Genomic DNA, 16,910 nt, shown 5'->3' with positions numbered 1-16,910 from the left:
ACAATAAAATTGGTCTGGACCCCATCCCCCCATTGGTGAACTTCTGCCCAGTTTCTTTCATCTTGAGAGCAAACATAAATGGGAGTCTCTTGCAGGTAATACCTCTGTGCAGGGAATGCACATCCTATCACTGACCTCCCTCTCCCCTCAGCCCAGAACCCTCTTTCTCTCATATGGTCAGTTTGTTTCCTCCAGCACTCCCATCATGGGTGGGGATATCCCACGATCAAGTCCTGCTGCCAGCTGACACAGGTCAAAAGTGAGGTCGGGCCACCAACTGTTGAGTGAGAGGTTTGGAGGCCATCAGAGAGGCGATCACATCTTCAGTTCCAGTGGAAACCACAGTCTAGGTTTTGAAGGACCAGCACATAGGGGCAGCAGGAGTCCCCTGGGAGTGGGGGCCTGCAGGTTTCACATGGGACGCATGCATCAGGGCTGAAATATCTCCACCTTGAAGACTGTAGGAGTGGTTAACTGTACCAGGAAGGGTCCCTTCCACTAAGGTTCCAGTGACTGTGCCCAATGACTCTGGATGTAGAGCCAGTCACCAGTCTGGAAACGGTGAGGGGGTCTCTGGAGTTCCTTAGAAACAGAAGCAGGACCATTGTCCAATTTCCTTGGGCACTCTGAACCTCGGGGAAATTTCTTCTAATATCTTCTTGGCTACCACAGTAGCTGTTTCCTGCTTGGTAGGGAAAGACTCAACCTCTCCAGAGAAAGTATCTACAAACACTAGGGGGTACTTGTAAGCATATTTTTCTGACTTAACTTCTGTGAAATCAACCTCCCAATATACCTCAGGTTGTTCTCCCCTAGGTCTCTTGCCCTGTTTATTCTTGGCTGCATAAGCATCTACTTGCTGATATACCTTGCACTGTTCTACTGTTTGTCTGGCTAAGAACCTAAGGTCCATTACATACATATACGTTGACTGCTTGGCTGAGCTTCTTATCCCCTAAATGAGTTCATTTGTGCACTTGGCCAAGTGAGTCTTTTGTTTGTTCTCTGGGAAGTACAGTTTTTCCCTATTGAGTGTGCCATTGTTCTTCCTCTTCTAAGCAATTTGGACTATTTTTTCTGTTATATATTCTAAGTGAGGCCATCCCTTAGTCCAATCCCAGTTCCCAGTGGGTGTCTCTTGCAGGTCCATACCTGGGATAGGCTTCTGCATAGCCACTTCTTGAGCCACTTGATCTGCCTGGTTATTGCCCAGTGCCACTGAGTCTCTTCTATTCTGATGTCTGAGACAATGAATAATACTCACAGTTGCTGGCTTCATCAGGGCATCCAAGAGATCCAAGATTTCCTGTTTTCTTTTCCCTCTGATGTGAGCAGTCCTCTCTTTTGGTATATAGTCTTGTGAATGTGGGCTGTGGCAAAGGCATATCTACTACCCGTGTGGATGTTAATTTTCCCAAGTTCCAAGGGAAATTAGCTCCACTTTCTTCGACGACATGAGGAGGTTGGGGGGTAGAGGTTCAGCCAGCCCAGATGACATTTGTGTTGTTCACCATGGCAGCACCCATTCATCTCTGACCTTCATGAAGAAAACTGCTCCAGGTAACCTCAGCTCCTGGCAGGGGTTGGTCGGTTGGAGAGGCCTTCCCTCCACCCATGGCCTTCTGCCAGTATTTGACACTCTGATGGCTTCAGGTCGGGACCGAGCAGCAAGGTGGCAGGATTGAGCCCAACTGATGGAGAATCTAGTCCATGTCAGCTGACTGGTGGTCCCATCCTCTGGGTCTTTCCATTCAAAGGCCAAGTATTCTTGGGTGCCAAGGTCAGGCAGAAGAAAGCATTTTTCAAGTTTAAAATCATGTACCAAATTCTGAAAGGTGGCGAAGAACTCAACAGAGTGTAGGGGTTAGGCATAGTAGGGTGGATGTCAGCCACTCTACCATGGTTTACCTCTCTCAAGTCCTGGACTGGGCGATAATCGTTAGTGCCTGGCTTTGTAACTGGCAGGAGCAGTGTGTTCCAGGACGAATAGCACTAAGCAACACCCAAGCTGGAAGAGCTGAGAGATATATGGCCTAATCCCTTCTCGTGCCTCCCTCCACATCGGATACTGGCGCTCTGAGACAGGATCAGCCTGGGTCTTAAGTTCCACATACACAACCTGCAGACATACATGACCTAGCCCAGCCGTTTCAGCCCAAGCAAGAGGAAACCAAGCAATATCCTCTGTCTTTTGGGTATTGGTCTTAAACTGTTCATAATAGTAAGGACCTGGACAGGTTCTTCACCAGGCCCCCTCAACTGAGGGTCCTCCAGAAGGAAGTGGATCTGAGCCCCCGTCTTGGAGAGCAAATCTCTTCTGAGCAAGGGAAGGGGCAGTCAGGAATGATCATGAATGGGTGGGATACCTGGCCCACACCCTGGTTCACAATTCTTCAGGTAGTCCATGAATATTGACTAGCCAGTGGCCTTTTGTACCCACAAATTTTTTTTGCTGAAGACTGGCTCATCAGCTTGGAGGACTGAGTGTTGGACCCCAGTATTACCAGAATTGGAAGGGTTTCCCTTCCACATTCAAGGTTACCCTGGGCTCGGGGAGGGGTTCTGAACCTTGTCCCCACTCTTGCCCCAGGGCTTTCACCATTTGGGTGTGCTTTTTCTCAAGGCCTGAGATTTCCTGCCCCCTGCTTCCATTTGTTGGGAAACTCTTGGGCTGAGTGGCCCCTCACCTCACAATATGTACACTGGTCCTTTACAAGGGGTTTTCTCTCTCTTTGGTTGGAGTCTCTCTTCTCTGCTTTCCCTAAGTACTCTAGCCAAGAGTACTGTAAATTCTCTGTAAATTCCTTTTCTGTTGTCTTTCTTTTTTTTTTTTTTAATCTCCCTTTCATTTTCTTCCTTTCTCTGTCTCTGCTCCTTCTCTGTCTCCCTGTTATGGTTGACTTTCTCAGCAACCTGCACTAAATCCTTCAACGACTTATGCTGTAGTCCCTCTAACCTCTGAAGTTTTTTTTTCCTGCTATGTCTACTAGCCTGGTCTATAAAAGCCATAGTATACTATGGGTTGATATAGTATACTAAAGCATAGTAGCTTCGTGCTCCTCGCTGCTCAGGTCATAGGGTATATATTGGTGGAATGCCTCCATGAGCTGCTCTAGAAAGACTGAGGGCAACTCCTCTGTTCCCTGCTTAACCTTTTGTACCTTGGTTAAATTGGTGGGTCATCCTGTGACCCACTTGAGACCTGCCAACCGAGTGTGGTGATAGACTTTCAGGTGTTCCTTATCCTCTGCCATATTAAAATCTCATCTAGGTCTAGTCAGGGAAAATCCACTGTTGTTGACAGCCTGGTCAATTGATGGTACCCCCATGTCTGAGGGGACAGATATTCTTTCCGGCTTCCTGAGTTATCCTTTCTCGCTCTTTGGTTATGAAGAGCACTCTCATGAGTTGTTGGATATCATGCCAGGTGGGTTGATGAGTAAATAAAACAGTTTGAGATTAATCAGTCTCTTGGTCTTATCTGAAAAGGGGGGTGTTGTGCCTTCCAGTTGTACACGCCCGCCAAAAAGAAAGGCCAATATTGCATGGCCCGAATATGATCCTCATCTATAGGCCTGAAGGCTCAGTGGGGATTGCCACTGTTGTATTGGGTGAAATAGCTCTTTTACTCCAGGTTCCCATGGCTGGTCCCGGTTCTGAGGGTCCCTCCCCCCTCCTCTCTTGCTGAGGCCAGAGAAAGAAGGGGTAAACGGATGATGGATGAGGGCTCAAGGGAGATCTTCGAGAAGGGACCGTGGGAACTGGGGCCATGATAGGGGAGTAAGGAGGTGGAGGATCAGTATCAGGTCCTCTGTGGAAAGGTCCTGGAGGATGTTGTTCTTTACAGAATCTTTGTTCTCTACAGGGTTCTTCTCCTTCATGGCCAGGACCTGTGAGAGTCTTGGAGACAAAGAAGTTTTTATCCAAGAGCAGGGGTGGGTGGTGGGGGTGGGTGGGTGGGTTGGTCCTCGAGGTAACCATATAGGGCACTTGGCCTAGGTGCCCAAGGGATCCTGGTCTAAAGACTCTTTCCTTTATTGCTTTGATCACCTGCAAATCAAGGGTCCCTATGGGTGGCCACCCTACTCTGAAGGTGGGCCATTCAGAGAAGCAGAGAGTAACTAACCTGCCCTTCTTTACTACTACTGACAAGTTTTCTCCTCCTTCCCCAACTTCCCTCCAGTGGTTAACTAGGATGTTTAAAAGGGAATAGCATCAGTCGAAGTCCAAGTCCAAGAACACAGGGAAAGACAATCAACACAAAGACAGTTTACCCCTGCCATGGATGCAGAGCAAGACTCCTGCTGATATTAAAGTCTAAAAAACAAAGAAAAAGACAATCAACACACAGACAGCTTGCCCCCATTATGGGCACAGAAAGCAGGTAACCAGGTGACTTGGCCAACTTACACTGGTATAGAGTCTAACAGGTTCCAAAAAGAGCAGAGTCCTCCTATGGACTCACTCTAGGAGGGGGACCTGAAGCATCCTCCCGACTTCCCACAATCATGACCTTAAGGCACGTCTGCCAGCCGCAATATGATTGCACCAGACCAGAGGCCCTGTAAGTCTTACAGATGCTTGCTAGCAAACCAAAAGCAAGACAGACAACATGGATACAGACAACTGCAGTACCTGACATTAAGCTCGAGCTGTTCCTCTGACCACCGTTCCTTGCGACCTCATATAGGGGTCTGGCTTCCTGGCCAACATACCAACGTATGGCTCAAGGTGAGTCTTAACTACTGGGAGACCTCCCCCCCCACCTGCCAAATGAGACAGGAGAATGGAGTTTGATGCAAATGCAAGAGGTTTACTTTTCAGGCATGTGTGTGTGTGTGTGTGTGTGTGTGTGTGTGTGTGTGTGTGTGTATGTGTGTGTGTGTGTGTGTGTGTGTGTGTGTTGATCCTCAATCAGCCCCTTGTGGCAAGTGACTAGAAGGTGACCCCAAATGGCTATAACAAACAGTTTTTATAGTTTTTAGGGATACATATTACATCAGCAAGGTTACAGTTTAAACTTATTGGCTAAGCATATTGACCTTTGACTCTATTGGCTAACAAGCATACGAGATGCGTTCAAACGCTACCTGGGACCAGAAGGTCATGTGACTATCAGTCAGTACATTCTGTAGTTTTTCAAGAATGTCCCTGCTCCTCCAGAGAACTGTGGGTGGAGAATGGAACTTGGCCTAGCCTTGACCGAAGGTGGGAAGCTGGTACTTGGCCTAGTCTTGACTTGAGGCTGTGGGTATAAGGCTGGCAATAGCCTCTATGGTGCTTCAACCAGATACGATTAGGTTTCTGTCATATTGACAAAAACAAAACAGTCTAGTGAAGGACCCTTCCCTCTCAACCAACAGTTCATAAAACTTGGAGCTGAAACCTTAGGACTCTGATTCTTGGTCAGAAAAAGGAGTGGAGACATGACAATTCTGAACCGTGCAGGAAGTCTTAAGAGTACTATCAAATCATAGGCTTTTTGGCATGGACATAGAAATATGACACAGGTAAGTGTTAGTCCAAACAGGAAAGTGCCTTTTAGGGAAAATAATCCATTGTAACACTTTAGAAATGTGAGTGGGTATAAAATCTTCTTGGCCACTGTCTGCTCACACTCATTGAGAGTGTCTCTTTATACCCTGTAATATGTTCTGCATATCAATTATACTGTTCCTTCTGTGTCTTGTCTGAATTCTTTTGACAGAGATTACTGGAACCAAGAAAGGTCCAGAGCAAAAGATCCTTTGTCAAAAGCAAATAGAGGTTGAGACTGAGTAATGCTATAAAAGCAATGGCAATTGAAATGATCATCTTTGCATATGTATTTTAGGCTAAAATGGGGAAAGCTCTGATACATTAAATCACAATATTAAGCATCTACTGGTCATTAACAAGGATTTATGCAAAGAAAAATAAATTTCTATTTTTTGAAACATGGTTTTACAACTTTATTTTTCAAATAAATTTTAATTTTGTCTGAGAATTTTATACATGTATATAATGTATTTTCATTAGAATTACTTCCTTCTTTTTCCCCTTCCATCTCTTATCCTCCTCCCTCTTATCTCTCTCTTATTCCTACCCCCTATCTCCCTCCCACTACTTCTGAAAACCTTTGTCTTCTGTGGTAGTTCGAATAAGAATGACGTAACATTCACACATTTGAATGCTTAGGTGCCAAGACTGGTTTGGCTACTTAACAGAAAGCTTGACATATTTCCCACCCTTGGGGCAGAGCCAAGAGGGTGTGGGCCTCTACAAGTGTTGCTGATTGCTGTGGGTGTAAGGCTTGTTTGTATAATAATGTACATAATTTCAGGTTCCTCCTTCAGGGAAAGCTCCCCCTTTTAAAGTTAATGATTCTGTGATAATCAGAACCAGCATGGGTCTAAGTGGGGAAGGTGTGTCTATGTCTCAGCACCAAATGTTAAATGCATTCAGGACACTCAGGACAGCCTTTAAGGCTGTGGGAATGAACTCTGAAAACATGAATTCAAGAATATATAATTTCTCAATTATGCAAAATATAAGGATGCAAACTATAAGGAGCTTCACAGATCAAAAAAATAGAGGCAGTTGTACTATGAGGTTGCTTGTCAGAAAAATACTAAGGAAGAAGATAAAGAGATTTACGGAGTGGTGATTGAAAAGCAAGATCCCACCCAGCTAAGTTTATGTTTGTACTTACAAAGGCTGGCAGACTCCTGAGTTCAAGGTCAGCCTGGAATAGAGAGAGTTTAGGTCCAAACCTGGGCATGATAGGAATGGTAATTTCAGAGTTGAGTCCCACCGACTTATCTTATTGTTTATACTTAACAAAGGTAAGCAGATCTTTGAATTCATTTGCAGTGCAAAAATATATGCTTGTCTCTTTCTAAGAATCAAGGAGCTGGAGTCATGGGATGCTAATTCATGGGATAATCAAAAAGGACTGAACAGATATGTAAATCCAAGACTGGGCTTTTGATCTCCAAGACATGAACTATCCAGAAAGGTTTTTAGAATTGCAAGAAAAAGCTGGAGAGAGAGAGAGAGAGAGAGAGAGAGAGAGAGAGAGAGAGAGAGAGAGAGAACACTAGTGTGTGAGCAATCTGGAAAGCTTTCTCAAGCACAGCATAGGCTGTCAGTTTGCAATCCACATTTTGACTTTGGTTCATTCTTTTTGCCACTCCCTGACACCCCTTTCTCAGAATGTCTCTCCAAGTCAAGGCTGATCCTTAGCACTTAGAGACTAGAACTGTATGAAAGGATTAGGAGGTATGTCCTTGTTTGAGGAAATATGTCACTGGCAGGAGTTGGGTCTGGAACTTTGAGGGTTCAGAAGCCCTAGGAAGACCCAGTGTTTCTCCTTTTCTGCTGCTTATAGATCCAGGATCCAGATGTAGAACTCTCAACTTCTTTAGCACCATGTCTCCTGCATGCATTCATATTCCTTGCCATGAAGACAATGGATTAAATTTCTGAAATGATAAGCCAGTCCTGAAAGACACCTGGAGTGGGGAGACCCTCACTCAAGTCTCATTAGGGTTAGGGTTAGGGTTAGGGGGATGACGAGACCCCCCCCAAGAACTCACACAAGATGGTCCTTGCTGTAATCACATGAGGTTTATCGATAGGAACCAGTGTACTGGTGTCGAGACTCATATCCCACGCAGGGCACAGGAGTTCGACCACCAGTAGCTGGGAGACGGGGTATTTAAAGAAAGAAGCCACAACCCAAGGGGGCAGGGATGGTGTCATGTGAAAAATCACAAGGAGAAGCTTCCTGTCTCTCAAGATTGCTTTTAAGATTGTAATCTAACTTTATGGTCAGCTAATTCCTGGGAGAAGCTTTCTGTTATCTTTACTAGGTTCGGAATCACATATCTAAGGGCCTTATCTTTAAGCCCTTTTATCTAGTTTCTGGGAGAGCAGGATCAGGAAATGTGACCTTTTACCTACTTACAGGTAGAGAGCAGGGTCTGGAATTTGAGGTATTTAGGGCTTCTTAGGGGTGAGATAGCATTTCTAAACTTCTGACTTTTTGGCTGTATATTTCATTCTTTCAGTCCCAATTAAATACTTTCATATATAAGAATTGCCATGGTCATGGTCATGGTCACAGGCATGTGTCTTGTGTCTTTTTCACAGCAATAGGACACTTCCTCCTATTTTCATTTCTTTGACAAAAATAATAATCCAGAAAATTCAATTAGGGCTTCTTGCATGTGTATGGATGTGAGGTTATTGCTGGATCATAGGAAAGTTTTTAGCAGTGGCTCCACCACCAAAGCAGCAGCTAGTAAATCCAGATATTCTTTAGCGAGGGGTGAAGCCTCCTGATCCCTTCCCTCTTATGTACATACTGGAATGTGGAATGGTCTTGTGCTAATGTTCTGCAAGTGATGTGAGTTTGTGAGTACAACAGACATGCTATTTGCAGAAGATAACATTTCACAGTGTGTCCCCATATCTCCTGGTTCTTACGTCCTTCCAGTTCCTCTCTCATGATGCTCCTGGAGCCTTTGAGAACAAGTACTAGCTTATAGCTATAAAGATAAAATATTTATAAATAAATGTTTAGAAGGCAGTTGGACTATATGTTCATTTAGCAAAAAACAACAGTGGTAATTCCTCTGCCTCTGGGCTTATAACCTCCCAATCTATGGGTTAGGACCAAGTTTATAGTACCAGGCATGAATTCCCTCATGAGGAGCAAGCTTCAAATTCAATCAGAAAGTAGTTGAGTACTCTTCATAACATTCCTGCTACTACTGCCCCAGTTGGCACATCTTGCATGACGTGTCATTATTATAGCATGTGCTTGCCTGCTTTCTTGAAGGCTAGACTTTGTCTTTTCTCTAGCTTCCTCCTCTTATCAGTTCCAAGATTTAAAGTAGCCTGTCTCCCCTCTTACTTTACTCTCAACACAAATATAATTTTCCTTAAACTTCCTTTTGTATATACGTGTGTGTATTTATAAATATACCTGTATGTGCCTTATGTGTGTACATTTGTACATACACATTCTTGAGTGTGCACATACCTGTGTAGGCATTAGGAATGGTTATGGGACATTGTACATGGATGCTAGGAACTGAACTGAGGTGCTCCAGAGAGCAGCAATCACTCTATACTGCTTAGCCATTTCTGTGTCTTTAAAATTACTTTCATTAATGAAACTAAGAACCCCAAAAGGAAACCTTGACCCCAGCACACAGCAAACTAAGTATGTGGTGTTCCTAGCAGTAGTGTCCTTATCATCTGACTTTGTGTGCAACCAGACCAACGTCCTGTATTGTTTGGGAGACCTCTGGGACCTCCTTGTCCAGACACTCCTAGAACTGTATGCCATGTCTGCCATTGACAGTATTTACAATAACTCATGGCTTATGAGAGTGTTATTCATCCATTCAAAATCTTCCTTATAACACATATTTTTAAATGAGTTTATAAAGTAATGGGTTTCTATTAGCCCCTCTTTGCCCAGCTTCTTTATTCTTTCTGGGAGCTTAACATAGAAGGTCCTGTAATAGAAGAATATTTAATAGGGGGGAAGCAAACTGAAATTTATTACCGTATTCATTTTATGTGTTTTCAGAGTCACCTAGTGTAAATGATTATACCTCAGAGGATAGTTTTGAGTTCAGGCATAAATAACATATTTAGCCAAAGCAAAGGCATTTGGGGAAGCTGGCAAAGGAGTTATTCTCAGAAATGCCTTTAAATAAGTATAAAGTTTATTATTAGAGTCCTTTGACAATGCTTTGTTAATAGAGTCCTTCTGTACCAACAAATCTTCAGTGATTTAGTCACCCATTCCTTAGTAAGGACATACTGTACCCAATGGAAAAGTTAGGGCAAGAACTAAAGGAGCTGAAGAGGTTTGCAACCCCATAAGAAGAACAACAATCTCAACCAACCAGACCCCTCAAAGTCTCAGGGACTAAACCACCAACCAAAGAGTACACATGGGGGTGACCCATGGTTCCAGCTGGATATGTAGCAGAGGATTGCCTTATTGGACATCACTAGGAAGGGAGCCTCTTGGTCCTGTGAAGGCTCGATGACCCAGGGTAGGGAGTTCCTAGGGTGCTGATGCAGGAGTGGGTGAGCAGGTGAGGAAGCATCCTCATAAAGGCAGGGGAGAAGGGTTAAGGGGTTTGTGGAGGGGAAACTGGAAGGAGGGATAACATTTGAAATGACAATAAATAAAATAACCGATAAAAAAATGAAAAAAAAAACAAAGTAAAAAGAAAGAAAATTTCTATTACAACAGATTCTCATCTGTCTGTAGTTTCTCAAGATAATAAAATCAAAATAATCCTTGAACCAAAGGGGCATAATTTGGGGTGGCATATTCTATCTTTTATGGAGTGCTTTGGGATGGAGTCATTTTGCTGGTTAAAGGTCTATCTATAGTTAAACAGCTCTCATGTGTAACCCTCAAGGATGCTTTTTAATGCCCTTGAGAATTTGCTTTCCTTGGGAATATGGTAGAAGATAGGGTGTCAGTGACTTACCAGGGAAACTTCCAGAGAACTGGCAGAGTATTGGGTTCATGTTAACACAATCTTGTGTGTTTGCATTGTCAGGGAGGAAGCAGACCATTAAGGGATGGTCCCTCACTGTGTGCAGACTTTAAAGCAGGAAATTTATGCTGGAGCAAGGAGGGCAATGTTGAGGAAAGGGTGCTGGTGCCATCAGGGCACAGCTGCACCAAGGAGGTGCTGAGGAGGGCAGGGCATGAAGGTGAGCTTCTCTCTCTACCACGAGTTTCTTAAGCAACTTTGTGGAAAGTAATTGCTTATTCTGCCTTCTTTCAGCCTCACTAAAGTCTTTGCTTTCAGGCTCCCAGAGTTGCTGTGTCTTCCCATCTCCCCATCTTCTCCCATCTGTCTTCACACCAGAATGCCAGCAAGCGAACTGGAGGAGGGAGGAAAAAGTTACTCTGCATGGCAAGACTCTGGTATTTGTGCCCTTCAGGTGCTGCAGAACTCACTCACCCAGACTTCCTGGCAAATGAGGGAGAAATAACAGGCAGCTCACATTGCAGCCAGCAAGCCTGTGTGGCATTACTTCAAGTGAAGCCTCATAAATCCCTCCTGGGACCAGAGCTGGTTTGACAAGTGGAGGATTTGGGTGGCCTGTCTGCTCCGTAGGTGCAGTTTGGAGAAGCAGAAGAAATCAAACTAAAGGCCTCAGGCTTTTTGTGGAATTGCTTCAACAAGAGATTGCAGATTAAAAAACATTATGTAACAATAAAAATGGGAAAGTTTTCTTCCTCTGGTGGCTACTGGCTTAAAACAAACACCTACAGGCCTAAGACGGACTTGACAGAAAGGCTCTTTATTGCTATTTTCAAGAAAAAGATGACTATAATCTGAGTGAATCACCTCTCTGCATCTTAGCGGTTATTTTTTAAATCTAACCTAGATGTGTTCCTAATATGAACGATCTGTTTGGCTGTGCTCTTTGCCAAGGCAAGAAAATATAATATATTACAGTTGACTGCTTTGTTTGAAGAATGTTTCAGATTGGATTTTTCTCTCCAAGGGGAAGAGGGATGTGTGTATAAATATATTTGGCAAAATTTGCTTGCAAATACTGATGGGTGTTCTTCTGAATGAAAAATAATCTGGCTTTACTTTTCATTATGAGTTGGGAAGTGGTTTTGAACTTGGGATAGCCTCCGTCTGCCAAATGAAAAACCAATAGGCAAACAAATCGTTTCCCCTCAAAACAGTTAAAAACAATGCAGCAGGAAAGCAATCTAATTTGAGTAATATTTTCAATAAATTAATGGGCTGAAGAAGAGGCAGCAGACACTTGGAAAGATCAAGCTGACAGATGGGCACAAATGAAGCCATAGGAATATGCGGAAGGCTGATAAATCGTATCTGCAGGCTGTCCTTATCGCCATTGTTAATTAACCACCTCTCCTTTCTTGAGACAGCTAAGTGTATTTTCTCTCTCATTCTGCTTTTTTTCTGCTACACTGCTTTGTAAAACTTTCAGATAGTTCATTTTCTATTAGAAACCAGCTTTGATTTCCAGTCCTATGTTCCCTCTACATATCGTCCAACAGGGGTTTTGCCAGGGAGAAGCAAGAACATTCCCTTCCTTCCTGTCAGTTTCCTGACCAGTTTTCTTGCTATTAATATTGAATAAATTACCACCCCAGAAATATGCATACTGCTCCTCTTCCTCTCAGTATCGTTTGCTGTTCTCACTGCCCGGTACTAAAAATATAGCACAGGATCTCTGAGATCTCACTCCTGCTTTTCACCTTACAATAATTTTACAAAGGGTTAATTCTGTCCCATACCTTTCAATGGTTTATATTTCTCCATGTCTGGTGTGGTGGCATGGCTGGTGACCTTGGGTAAATTCATCCCCCTAAGCCAGTGTCTTCATTCTAATAAGAAGTGCTTCTTCTATATGAGTTTGCTGATAGGTCTGAGGGAGACACAGCACATATATCACCTGTACCACCTTTCATCTCTGATATAAGAAATGGAGAGGTCATGACTCCTCAGGGGGCACTCTGGACCCATCATGAGGTTCCTATCTGAGGAATTTAATATCTTCTCTTCCTGCTACAAAGAAGACAGTTTCTAACTCAAAGAATATTTTGTGTGTTGAATAGCATCAAGTGAGCCCAATTTGCTATTTAGGCCAGTGGAAACAACATTTGAGGTTCTATGATCTAGCAGATATCTAGTATGTTTCTTTTGGTATCTCTGTTCTTCTATTATATTCCAAGCCTCAGTGAGCCATTTTGAGGAGATAGTGGATAAAAGGTATTAATATTGTGGAATACCAAAAAGATACAATGGCGTCTTCTAAAGATTTGACTAAGTTGTGTAATTTGGCTCTGAGCCATCTAACACCTTCTCAAGAAAGCCTTGCAAACTACACAGTCAAACTCCCTGAACCAAGTCACTCACCCTTCAGCTGTCACTTTGCCTTACTATCAGTATAGCATTGCCACTATGAGAAATTACTTTACTGGGCTGGGGAGATGGCTTAGTTGGTAAAGCGCTTGCTGCTACACAAGTGCAAGTGTTTCAGTTTGATCCCTAGCACCCACAAAAAAGCTAGGTTCATCAGCTACAATCTCAGCCAAGTTAGAAAGCTCCAGGTTCAGTGAGAAACCCTGTCTAAAAAAAATAAGGTGGAGTGAATGGATATCTGGATTCCACACATATAAATACATGTGCACACCCACAGGAACACACACACACACACACACACACACACACACACACACACACACACACACAGTGAGAGAGAGAGAGAAAGAGGGAGAGATCACATTTGCTAATTAATGTATATATGCTTTTGTGCTTTACTCTTTTTGCTTCTTATAGAATTTAAATTCCACAACAGCTGGAACCTACTTATTTTGTTTTAGCCTCATTGCTTAGAACAGCATACGACAGAAGTAGGCTCCCAAAAAGCTTGTTATGCATATAATTAGACTATAGATCTTGTTAATGCTGAAAATGACCCCAGCACATATAAAGGAATGAATGTAGAAGAAACTGTAGTCAGAATAAGGACAGTTGATTTTAATTGGCTCGTTGTGTGCCAGCCAACCAATAGGCTGGGCATGTATATCAGAGCAGGGTGGCTTTTTAGATTCTATCTGCATTTCAATTTAATCCAATAGTAGATCTACCTAGGAATGAAACAGGCAATAATTACAGCTTATTTTATATTGACCATCTCTCTTCTCTAAAACTCTTCCTTAGCACTTCTTTTACAACACTGTTCTCTCTTGACTTTCCTCACCAGAACCCTAGTTTTGGATCCATGATTGCTTCTTACCCAGGTTCCAATCGTGCCTCGCCTCCTTTCCTTTCTTTCACTCCCTGCCCCTTCTCCCTTGGGTACAGCATTTCGCCATCTTGCTATGTGGGTAGTCTAGCCTTAAACTTACCTTTGTCTGACTGTTGGGGTTACAGATGAGGGCTACTAGGCTCAGGTCTCTCTCATCTGTAAGTGTCAGTTTTCTCACAAATTTTCTACTCCTAGGCATTCACGTTCCATCACATTCTGATGACTGAAACATTTAGATCTTCAGTCCAGAAATGCATTTTCAGCTGCCACTGCCATCTTGATGTTGGTCATACTACGCTCACAGTCTTTGCCATGTGACTTTTCCTTCTCTCTCCCTGAGAAGGTACAGTCCCTCGTTCCTGCAATCCAGACTATCCTCTTGCCACCTTGGTAAACTTGGGCTTAGTCAGCACTGTTTATAACCATTAAGGGAAGGAAGAGTTCAGAATACTGTAGAGAGAAAGAAATGTCTTGATCTACTGGGCATAGTTGATGTCAATATAACAAAAGGATAAACAAGAGAAAGGCTTATGAATGTATTAAACATAACTTTTATGTGAAATGGGATACTTCAATCGTGTTCTAAACTCATAAGGGTATGTGTGCATGTGTATATTTATGGTTAGGCTTGATGAGGAGTGGATAGTCATGGTGAAATTGACTGAGTATCCTGAAATGGTAATAAACTAGGGGTAGGGATGATAGTATTTAATGGAACTAAGTTTTGGACTTGTTTCTGTGTCCCTGTCTTCTGAGATAAGGATATTCTGTTTATCTTGTTATCTCTCAAAAGACCTGCTTCAGAGAAGATGAGAAGATCTGAGCATGAGCTGAGGTTTTATCTCCAAGCTGGAAGAGTCAAAAGATGAGCAGCTTTTGGATTCTGCCATTAAATCACAGGACAAAGTGTCATACATGGTGTGGTTAGTTTGAGAATTTTTAGCATTTCCACCAGAGTGCTTGGGAATTTCCATTTTTTTCATTGTGTATATCTGCTACTATCAAGTCAATAATAGGTCTGGACTACCCTTTGGTCCCAATGAAATGAGAAAAATCCTTAGAACAGAACTTCCAAAGCCAGGTTAGAGGGAAATGAATGAACCAAGCTGCCAATAACAGCCTCAGCCTGAAGTAGTTGCTTCTAGCTTAACACACAGCTCAGGAGCCACAATAACTAGTTATGTCTTTAAGCAATTGCATTTTACCACATACTTAGTGTTAGATTAATTAGTGTAGTATCAATGGCTTACCTTTAAGAAATACTAACCAGTATGCAGTACGCACACTTGGCATTGCCATTTTTTTTGTAATTACATGAGGTTTATTGATAGGAACCAGTGCATTGGGGTGGAGACTTGTATCTCAAGCAAGAGTTGAGGAGTTCGACCCCAAGTAGCTGGGAGAAGGGGTATTTAAAGGAAGAAAACACAACCCAAGGGGGTAGGGATGATTGCCAATCTTTTTAATTTCAACCTTTCTAATGGTTAGAAAGAGTCGTTGAAATTTTAAATTTTCACTTCCCTTATTATTGTATTGATATTGATTGTCTTTTAGTCACTCATTGGAAAAGTCATTATAGTGTACATACCTACAGACCATGTTTATTAGGAATAAATCACCATGGGGCCAATATGTCCTTTTTTGCTAGTGTGGGGAATATTACAGTACCACTTAAGAACCCCAACTCTGGCCCCTTCACATTTTCCCTTGGTCAAGTAGGACACTCAATGTACTCAATGGTCAAGGAAAAGACGAGGCAAGCAATGTTTCTGGGATAATATCATTTACCTCACATTTAATACCTTTAGAAAAACCCAGGGCCAGGAGAAGTTTGGGATTCAGATGAAATTCCTTAGGATTTTATGGAAGAGAAAGGATTTTTAAGATCAATGAGCCAAGAGGAAGTTGGAGCCATCAATGGTAGAAAGAACTGTTACCTGTCAGTGGGAAAAGTGACAATTAACTTGTCTTCTAGCCTTTCACACAGGTGGTGATACAGGGAGGGAACTGTGAGACATCCACTCTTTATGTCACTTCTCCATTGTGGGAAAGAGACAGTTGGGTAGCAGTTCTGTAACACTATTGTTTCCCCTCTCTAAATGTGTATATGTACACACACACACACACACACACACACACACACACACACACACACACACACACACACACAAGCCCTGGTGCAACTGTAACAGTATCTCTATATTCCCTCTTTGGTAGATAATTTTCATGAATTACCTTGAATTTCAGTCATATTCTATTATTTTCCATTTTTACAACCCCCCTCTTTTTTCCATCTTTTTTAACTTGAGTATTTCTTATTTACATTTAAATTGTTATTTGCCTTCCTGGTTTCCAGGCAAACATCCCCCTAACCACTCCCTTCCCCTTCTTTATGGGTACTCCCCTCCCCAGCTTTCCCCCATTACCACCCTCCCACCAACAATCACGTTCACTGGGGGTTCAGTCTTGGCAGGACCAAGGGCTTCCCCTTTGACTGGTGTTCTTATTAGGCTATTCATTGCCACCTATGCAGTTGGAGTCCAGGGTCAGTCCAAGTATAGTCTTTGGGTAGTGGCTTAGTCCCTGGAAGCTCTGGTTGGTTGGCATTGTTGTTCATATGGGGTCTCAAGACCCTTCAAGCTCTTTCAGTCCTTTCTAAGATTCCTTTAAAGAAGGTCCCATTCTGAGTTCAGTGGTTTAATGATGGCATTTGCCTACGTATTTGCTGTATTCTGGGTGTGTCTCTCAGGAGAGATCTATATTCGGTTCCTGTCAGCCTGCACTTCTTTGCTTCATCCATCTTATCTAGTTTGGTGGCTGTATATGTATGGGCCACATGTGGGGCAGACTCTGAATGGGTGTTCTTTCTGTATCTGTTCTAAACTTTGCCTCCCTATTCCCTGCCAAGGCTATTCTTAAAGAAGGAGTGAAGCATTCACATTTTGGTCATCCTTCTTGAGTTTCATGTGTTCTATGCATCTAGGGTAATTCGAGCATTTGGGCTAATATCCACTTATCAATGAGTGCATACCATGTGTGTTTTTCTGTGACTGGGTTACCTTACTCAGGATGATATTTTCCAG

This window comes from Rattus norvegicus, chromosome 13, assembly GCF_036323735.1.
Source record: "Rattus norvegicus strain BN/NHsdMcwi chromosome 13, GRCr8, whole genome shotgun sequence".
In the NCBI taxonomy this organism is placed as follows: domain Eukaryota; kingdom Metazoa; phylum Chordata; class Mammalia; order Rodentia; family Muridae; genus Rattus; species Rattus norvegicus.
This window is presented reverse-complemented; position numbering follows the sequence as displayed.